Source organism: Sardina pilchardus, chromosome 24 (genome assembly GCF_963854185.1).
Source record: "Sardina pilchardus chromosome 24, fSarPil1.1, whole genome shotgun sequence".
Classification (NCBI taxonomy): Eukaryota; Metazoa; Chordata; class Actinopteri; order Clupeiformes; family Clupeidae; genus Sardina; species Sardina pilchardus.
Window position 1 is genome coordinate 20,978,376 of NC_085017.1, and position 9,944 is coordinate 20,988,319.

Genomic DNA, 9,944 nt, shown 5'->3' on the forward strand with positions numbered 1-9,944 from the left:
AATATTACAGATATACCACAACAGATATGTATAGTCTGTTAAATGTGGTGGTATCTGCTGCTGCTGATAATATTGATCTAGTAATATAATAAGCTTTCAAGCCAACAAAACCGTTTTTGGGAAATTGGAAACAAACATCTAGTACATGTGAATTGCTCTGACTACTGATAACCTTTCATCTTTCAGCGCCATTTTTTAGTTACAGTCACCAAAAGTGAAAGGTTGTTCTTTAGTCGGCACCAGGCTTCCATCGTGTGGTAAAACAGTGCAACGCTATTCCCCGCTGGTTGTCTCTCTCCACACCGGCATCTCTGTGAGCAGATAACCAGCCAGCTCCATGTGAGAGACTAACTGCATAATAATACTCTTGGCATTAGAATTGTTTTTCAGGGCGACACAAACAAACAGGGACACAGAGGCTGATGTGAACCCCATACTCAGAATAAATGATCCCCATTAATGTGTGTGTGTGTGTGTGTGTGTGTGTGTGTGTGTGTGTGTGTGTGTGTGTGTGTGTGTGTGTGTTTGGATTTGGAGGTCTTTGTCATGTGTTTGATAGATGTTAGGGTGATGGGTGCTGGCAAAGGATCATATTTCATGTAAATGATGACGGTAAATGATTATCCAAAAACTATGAGCAGGTGTTCCCTTCACCATGCCAACTTTGGCGCTCTCCCAAAATAACAGTTTTGACTAATTAATTACCCTTGCGCTGTGCTGTGCCTGTGCTCTACCGTGTGTGTGTGTGTGTGTGTGTGGGTGGGTGTGTGCTGTGGTTGTGCCTGTTTCTGGGTAAAATCAGGCTCACTTTTAATTTGTAAACCCTCTAAACAAATCCAAAGAAAATCAACGAGTCAAATATATTTTACTAAAATGGTTTTGGTTGTTTGGTTATGTTATTGGTAATTGTTTATCAATATGATAATGTCTTAAACCTGAGAAATGACTTTATAATTCTGTTTACATTTTCTACGTCTTTTTTGCACAGATGTTTTTTTTCTGTCCATTGAAGATTAAACCACAAGACCTACTGAAATATGGTATGTGTTTTTAAAAATACTGTGCTTGAAATGGCGTGTGCTGTAAAATAATAGGTGTATCAGTAACAGACTAAGGACGCACTTCCACCTTCCCCTGATAGAGGGCAGCCTTGAGATGGTCACAAACCCAGTCTCTCCAGTCTAATGCAGTCCACCGTCAACCAAACACCTCTTAACTTTTAAGGAATGCAAACAATTACGCTAACTAAACAATGGCAGAGACCTACAGTGACAAAAACAGTTTAGAATTTAATTTGACATTGATATCCAGAAAGCTATAGTGAATATTCTTCAACAATCTCTATCAGTAGATCATCAATATACTGTACATTTCTATAGATTACTGTACGGAGTGTCATACAGTGTCATAACGCTGGATGACATTTTTTGAATTTGAATTTATCCTTAACCTTTTTAAACGTCACATTCATTATTGTCAATTAATTTTTAAACACTAACAGCAAAAACATTTGTCATATTTGACTTTATAATGATTGAGTCAATTATCATTCCAGTGCCACATTGTGTGTGATAAATATATTATTGCTTTTTTTAGTTAGTTAACCTTTAACGACTAGTACAGTATATAAACTGTATAAACCATTCATAATATACTCATACATCAATGGCAGTCATCCTCTCCCCTCGATTACCCCCAGGTGCTGGTGAATATATTTATTGCATCTGGCCATAATTTCAGTCTCTGTTTCTGGCCATAAATAAATATCACTGTGACATTGATATTCATGGCCCTGAGGTAAAACTAAGTAGTCTGTCACACTGAAATCCTCTCTATTGCTCTCTCTCTCCTTTCTTTTCTCCTCTCTTACTCACTCACTCACTCACTAATACACACACACACACACACACACACACACACACACTAACACTCACATCCTCCTTCAATTTCACTCTATTTCACTATCCCTGCACAGTAGACACACTAATATTGTACGTATATGTGTCTATGTGTGAGTGTGTGTGTGTGTGTGTGTGTGTGTGTGAGTGTGTGTGTGTGAGAGAGAGAGGGAGACGGGCAGAGAGAGAGAGGAGAAGAGAGGAGAGGAGAGACACCCACAGACACACACTGTCATGCACCCAGCAGCGTTTGCCATTTAAGCTGTGTGAATAATTGAGCAATAGCATTTGCGTTGCTCCTCCGCGTGAGGCTTGTCTATAAAAGCTCCTTTAGATCTCTGTTCGCCTCTCCCAGGGAAACTCCTTTTGCCCGCCGCAAAAAACCCAATCATCACTTAATGCTACTTCCACTCATTGGCCAGTGAAAAAGACGTGAGTTATTAGTCTCCTCGATTTCCCCCCCCCCCCTTTTCAAAAGGAACTTGCAGAGCTTCAGTGGAATTCAAAGTGGCTGACTTTGAAGTGGTGGCTCGCTCGTTGATACAAAAATCAATTTCTAATGAAAGATGTTTAGTTTGTGAAGTGGACCTTTTTTGTCGGAATGATGAGTACATTTACAATATTTAGAGACAATTAGCAATGAGTGAAACATGCATTAAACAGGCCTTTTGCCTCCAGTAGGCCTATCAGTATTTGCGTGTGTGTGTGTGTGTGTGTGTGTGTGTGTGTGTGTGTGTGTGTGTGTGTGTGTGTGTGTGTGAGACTATGTGTGTGGGTGGTTTGGAGTGACATTGACAGTGTGAGCCTGGGCGTGTTTGAGAACAATTACTGCATTTTCAACAGTTTTATTCCTTATTTCTCTGCCATGACACCGCCTTGACCCTTGCGTAGGAAACCTTGATTCACGCGGTGTCCTCAGGAGCAAGACGTGAACCCGAGCGTTTGCAGTGCGGCATTGTTCCCACTTAATTAAAGCTTTATGTGGCGGCAGATCAGGTTCAGGAGAATCACACCTCGCGCCTGTTTTCCAGCGAGACGTCATGTTAGTTTAACCTCATCCAGACACCCCACCGCTAAGCTGGCGATCGAAAACAAAACAGAATTAAGTTACAAGTGTCTAACAGAAACGCGTGGGTACCCTGAGCCTCCAAGATTGGCCGGGATTACGCCTCTATTTTCATTTAATCACTTTTTCACCCCCCCCCCCCCCAAAAAAAAAAAACGAGCCCCCAAGAAAATGCGCCGAAATCGGCACAGACAAGCAGGCCTTGTCGGGATGTTTGCTCTGGGAAAGCCTCATTACCTGCCGCGTGGGGCTGAGCCAAACGCCTTCCCATGATCCCCTTTGTTTGGTCACTCTCATTTTCACACACCGTATTTTTTCCCCCTCCAGTCATGAATATGCGTGCCTTGGTCAAGATGCAAATGCCGATTTAGCTTTTTTTTTTTCATTCTTCTGCCTTGAAAAAAATGTCATAATAAAGGGAGAACGGGGGGGAAACTTGGAAGGTGACATTTCAGCAGAAGCATCTCCTAGCCTGATTTGGCCCCTCCCCAGTCTGTATATTCAGGGACATTAGCCCGGAGGGTTTAGTGAGCCTTCACCTTTGATTGTATTTCAACTTTGTTTTTTTTCTCCCCGGTTGAGTGTGCTCAAAACGAAAAAATATTCATTGAGGGAAAAAAAAAGAAAAGAAAGTAAGAAAAAAAAAATCCCCCCACACTCTCTCAGAGGAAGCGCTTTTGCACAAACGAGTGCAAATAGGTAGATGAAAGCGAGCCTCTCCGCCTGGAAAAATAAACAGGTTTAGAATCTGATGCATGAAGACTTCAGAGCCTCTTGCGGCATAACGTCTTTGACTCAGCCTCCGAGAGGGAGGGAAAGCCTATTTTGGCTTGTGTGAAAGCCAATTGACCACAGTGTGAGACAGAAACAAGTTCATTTCACCCCCCAAAAAATGTTGGAGAGAGAAAGTCTCCGAGGGGAGGGGGGGCAAAAAGAAAAGAAAAAAAAAACAAATACACACACACACACACACACACACACACACACACACACACACACACACACACATAAACGGGCCACCATTTACATCCATAGAAAAGGAACAGGAATTGAACTGAAAGATTGACAGAAGGCCCAACGGAGGAAAAATCCTTTCACTTCACATAGACAGGAAGTGGTGGATACAGTGAGCGCGCTTCACAGCCATTTTCAACAGCTCCCAATTCTGACATTCCCCGAGGAAACTTTTCGGGGGACCGAAATGAATTATTTATCTTAACCAGTGACTAAACTAAACGAAAATGTAGGGAATGATGAATCCCGGCGAAGATAAAAGGAAACAGTCTCGTGAAAACAGTGAGGAATAGATCAATAGGACTTAAAAAAAAAAAAAAACATCCCAGATGTTTGCACAGGCGACTGGCTACCAGATGAGTCCGTGCGGAAAAAGGCCACACTTGACGCAGGAGCCCGAGTGAGAGCTGCTTTGCTTGCTTCTTTCAAAAAGAAAAAAAAAAACGAGGAAAAATCAAAAGCACATTTTGTTCGCAGGATGTGGCGCAGACGCTGAGCGATAATGTGAGATATGGCGTAGAAGGTCGGATTATTCTCCCGTGGTATTGGACAATGTGCGTGTAATCCCTCCTCCTGGTGCCTGTCGCCGTGGCTACAGCCAGTCCTCCTTATCTCGCTCACCTGCTGAATTCAGTTACAAATCAGTGACTTTCACGATGAACTGAAGAGTCACACGTGTGTAAAACAAAAACTTGTGACCCAAATACTACGGGAGATTTCAGCTTCAAGTGCCCCACTGTAGGTTTCAGATTCTGTTTCAGTTGTGCTTATGAATCCATAGAGAGGTTGACTTTAGTTTATAGTGTGTGTGTGTGTGTGTGTGTGTGTGTGTGTGTGTGTGTGTGTGTGTGTGTGTGTGTGTGTGTGTGTGTGTGTGTGTGTGTGCTTGTGTGCTTGTGTGCGTGAATGTGTGTGTGTGGATGTGTGAGTTGTGCCATTTTTACAATTATGCGGTCTCTAAACACACAATTAATGAACACTCCCATCTGGTTTAGCGAATGAGATTCCATGACACAACGGTAATATATTTTAAAGCCCTATATCTAATTGCACATTTTATCTATCCTGGACATAGACCAGGTAGACATTAGCAGTGTTTGCCCTCTGTCTAAGCAGCTCTGCCAGCAAGGCTGTTATCGTCTAATATTACCCTCAGCAGACATGGTCGACAGACCACAACTTCTCATCCCGGCATAAATCTTTCATCTGTTCCTTATCCATAATTGATAGGATCACACAGCGGTTAGACATACAGGTGTGTGTGTGTGTGTGTGTGTGTGTGTGTGTGTGTGTGTGTGTGTGTGTGTGTGTGTGTGTGTGTGTGTGTGTGTGTGTGTGTGTGTGTGTGCATGTGCGTGTGTGTGCGTGTGTGCATGCGTCTGTGTGTGTGTGTGCATGTGTGTGTGTCGATGACACTCTTCCACCACCCTGGACGTTTATATCGACTCACTTACCTCTTCAACCCCGGAAAGTATATTTATACAGTTGCACACAAACAATCACACACAAATTCACACATACACACACACACACACACGCAGAGAGAGCTTCACAAGCACACAACACTAGCCTAATACACACACTGTCAGAAGGGAATCCAACTAAATTTCACAGAAAACAGAGCAAGTGAAGGCAGGAAACCACTGCAGTCCCTCTCTCTCTCTTTGTGTGCCTTTGTGTTCCCAATGATGCTTTGACCCGGTGCGACTGTAAAGAAACTCCCCCTGTGCTACCTTTGCACCCTCCAACCCCCCCAGCATAAACCCCACAAAGGAACTGAATAGATTACCCCCCCCCCCCACACACACACACACGCACGCACACACACACACACACACACACACACACACACATACAGACACACTCACACATGCATACACACAGCCATCTCCATCTCCTTCGCGACCCTGCTGGACGACTCCCAGACAGCCCAAAAGCGCCCGGGAGATTATCATGTCAAAATATGCCCCATCAGTTAATCACCATGGTTACGCAAGTCCTTAAAGGTTATGATATAGAATTTCGCCACTTCTGTCGGGCTATGATATTTCATTTCCTGAGTCGGGGGTGACGCTAATGTGGCCGCGCAGGTATCAAGGGGGCTTGTGGGTAGCTCCCCGTGGAGCAGGGGCGCTCCTCTGACTGACGCACAGATGTGTATTATTTTCATGTGAGTGGATTTGCAGTGGGAAGGGGGCGGGATGGTGGTGGTGGTGTGTGTGTGTGTGTGTGTGTGTGTGTGGGGGGGGGGGGGGGGGGGGGGTCGGTAGTGAGGAGAATGGCAGGGAATATTGCATTAGTGGACTATAATCTGGTTAGGCTAATCTCTAGCCCCTTTGGCCAAGCTAAGAGAGAGAGAGAGAGAGAGAAGGAGAGAGAGAGAGGGAGAGAGAGAGGGAGAGAGGGAGAGAGAGGGAGATGCAGAAAAGGGAAGAGTGGTTTAAATGGTAGCAGAGAGAGGAAGGGAAGGGAAGGCAGGCAGGGAGTCTTCTGCTTTTCAATCACAGCGGCCCGTGTGCCCCGGGGTCTGATGACAGAGGAATCAGAGGGAATGCAAAAAAGCCCCTCTCTGCTCTGTTAAAGAGGCCCCGCCGCATACTGTTGCCTTTTTCTTCTCTCTCTCTCGCTCTCTCTCTCTCTCTCTCTCTCTCTCTCTCTCTCTCTCTCTCTCTCTCTCTGTGTGTGTGTGTTTGTGTGTGTGTGTGTGTGTGTGTGTGTGTGTGTCTGAGAGAGAGAGAGAGGGCATAAACTCATTTGTTATTTGTTTGTTTTTTGTTTTGCTTCATGAAGTGAAAACAAATACTACTTTTATTGGAAAACACACCGAAAATCACAAAACAACAAGAAATGTTAATTCACTTAACACCTTAAGCATTGCTCTTGAGGTTAGGAAAACAGGCATACCAAACAATAGCAATTTGCTCCTTAAGGCTCACAGTATGTTTTAACAAAACCTCAGTGTCCTCTAATGCTTTTTTAATAAGCACCTGATGGAATTGTGATACTTAAAATCACTGTTGTTACTATTCTTGACACTGAGCATGGGGAGATCGTTTAACAGTCAGACGAACGTTAAATTTAGTTTCATTCTTCAAAATTCATCACCCGAACGAATGCATAATAGACCCCGAGTGAAAGAGTGGCGAATGCGAGCGTAAACAGATGGAGAGGAACTGATAGAAGAGAAGGATGGTAATGGGAGGAAGAGGGGTGAGGGAGGAGAGGAGAGGAGAGAGGGATAGAATGAGATGCAGAAGGAGGCACAGAGGAGAGGGTGGAGGATACCATGAGTTTCTTTTTTTTCTTCTTCCCTTCTTTTTTTCTCTCCCTCTCAGAAGGCAGAGCCCCGCGTGCATGTTTAAGGTCTGTGTGCTTCATTTGAATGTGATTGGTTATGCACGCAGGAAAAGCCCATTAGAGATGGAGGCTGGCGGCTTTATTCAGAGTGCCCTGCACTCCCCGAGCTCTGAGGTGTGGCCTTTTTCACCGGCGACACACTCCAGACCACACCACACACCGACCAGGTACGCGCACACACACACACACACACACACACACACACACATACACAAGCAGGCATGCACACACACACACACACACACACACATTCAGATGCATATATTTATGCCGCTGCAAACACACACACACACACACACACGCACACACACATACAACTGACATACACATTTTCTGACACTTATATGCATGCATGGTCACAGAAACAAATTACCCTCCCTCCCTCTCTCTCTCTCTCTCTGTCTCTCTCTCTCTCTCAGGCACATGTGCACACACACACATAGACACACACAGAGACAGACAGACACACACACACACACACAGAGAGAGAGACACTCACACACAAACAAAGTGAAGATAGCACCCCATAAATAAAAGCCTGGTGGAGACAGATGAGAGACAGATTTTTGGGGAGTAATTGTGAAAACATCTTCACCATTTGTGTGCTAATGGCTGCACTGTGGATGAACTGCGGCATGCACATGTGTTCGCTCATCTGGTCACAGTTAGTTTGTCACAGGGCTTTAAACCGTTGCTGTAGCCAATTAAGGCCGGCCCCGATGCTCCGAAGGTCACATGGTAACGGGCAGGGTCGTTGCTATGGTAATTACGAACAGCTTGCGGTGATATGGTCCTCTGTATGACCTTTCATAATTGCAGCTAATGTGAAATGTTGCAACGCAGTCCCCGTGGCTTCGGCGAGGCATTTAGAAGCGTCAACACTTATCTTCCAGAGTGACAAATCTCTCCCACGTGTTGCAGCTGCGCAAGTCGGAGCGCTGAAAAAAAAAAAAAAAAAAAAAAGTCGATCGCTCTTGTGTTTCGCTGTCGTCGGGACAGATACGAGATCGGGGAGGCCATTTCGTTTTTCACGTTTCGAAATTAGCCTAGCGTCGTCGTAAGCTGCTCTCCCGTTTTATTCCTTCAGAAACATAAAGCTGTCAGCTGTCAGTCGTGGTGGTGGTGGGGAGGGGGGGGGGCTACGAAAAGAGCAAAGGCTTGGTCTTCCAGGCATAATAATGGACATATGGGTGAGTTTCCTGCTAACTGCTGGCCCCTGAAAAGAATGGTGGATTGACCAGCCGCCACGCGGACGCACTGGGGAGAGAGAGAGTAGGAGAGAGGCCGGGCAGCAGGCGCTTTTCCGAGTGTTGTCATGCGACACCACACTCCTTAGCATCTGTGTCTCCTAATGAGATGATTTCTGTTGTGTTTTATCTAATCTCCCAGGATAGCCCATTAGCATCTCCAAAGAGAGGGGGGGTTGGTGGGGGGGTGGGGGGGATGGAGAGATAGAGATAGTGTGAGAGAGAGGAGAGAGAGAGAGAGATGGATAAATGGATAAGCATAAGGGAAAGAGAGAGAAAAAAAAGCGTGGGAGAGACAAGAGAGGCAGAGCCTGTGAAAAAGAGACTGAGAGCGAGGAAAAGGTAAATGAAGATAGGGAGTGAAGATGGAGAGCGAAAAGATTACCAACCCGCTAAAAAACAACATGAGGAAAGAATTAACAAGAGAGAAACGTCCGCGTATAGGAGCGACAAACACAGAAGAGAGAAAGCACTGGAAGAAGAGAAAACTAAAAGAGACTGAGGAAGAGGGGGGTAACAAAAAAAAAAAAAAAAGTACGAAGGAGGAAAAGAGGGAGAAGCGGCCGTCTGCTCAGGGCACTGGCCCAGGCTGTGGAGCGAGAGAAGAGAAGAGAGACAAGAGAAGAGAGGAGAGGAGAGAAGAGAGGAGAAGAGAGAAGAGAGATACGCCACTCTGCCTCCATGGCTCCTGACGGACAGAGCCAGGCGGAGCGGCAAGCGATAACACTCTTCCCCGTTTCAAAGCCCCCTCTAATGGGTCCCTTATGGATGCCAAGCGGCAGGGAGGAGAGGAGGAGGTTAATTTGGCCATGCCCAGGTGAGAGACAGTCTCTCTCCCTCTGTCTTTCACTCCCTCCCTCTCTCTCTCTCTCTCCCTCCCTCTCTCTCTCTCTCTCCCCCTCTCTCTCTCTCTCTCTCTCTCTCTGAGCTGTAATGATTATTAACTAGCTTCAAGTGCTGAGGGAGCCAGGGGAGCTAGCCCCTTCCCTTAGCCACATCAGAGAGTGGAGGGAAATCAGTATGCTAATGAGAGCCTAGTGCCGCTGTTTTTATTTCCTCTAATCACCCTGTCTCCACCACGATCTTCAGGGACACTGTACGCTCCCAAACACACACACAGACACACACACACACACACACATACGCATACGCATACACATACACATACTCCCTGTCTCACACACACACACACACACACACACACACACACACGTGAAGGAGTATGGAGGCACAGGAACACTCACACACACCCACGTAGCAGCCCCAGTCTTATAAATATTTCTCCTTTTTCTGTCTCCATTCTGTTACTCAAAAGAACAACAAAGGCGTATGTGAGTGTGTCTGTGAAAAGAGAAATAGAGA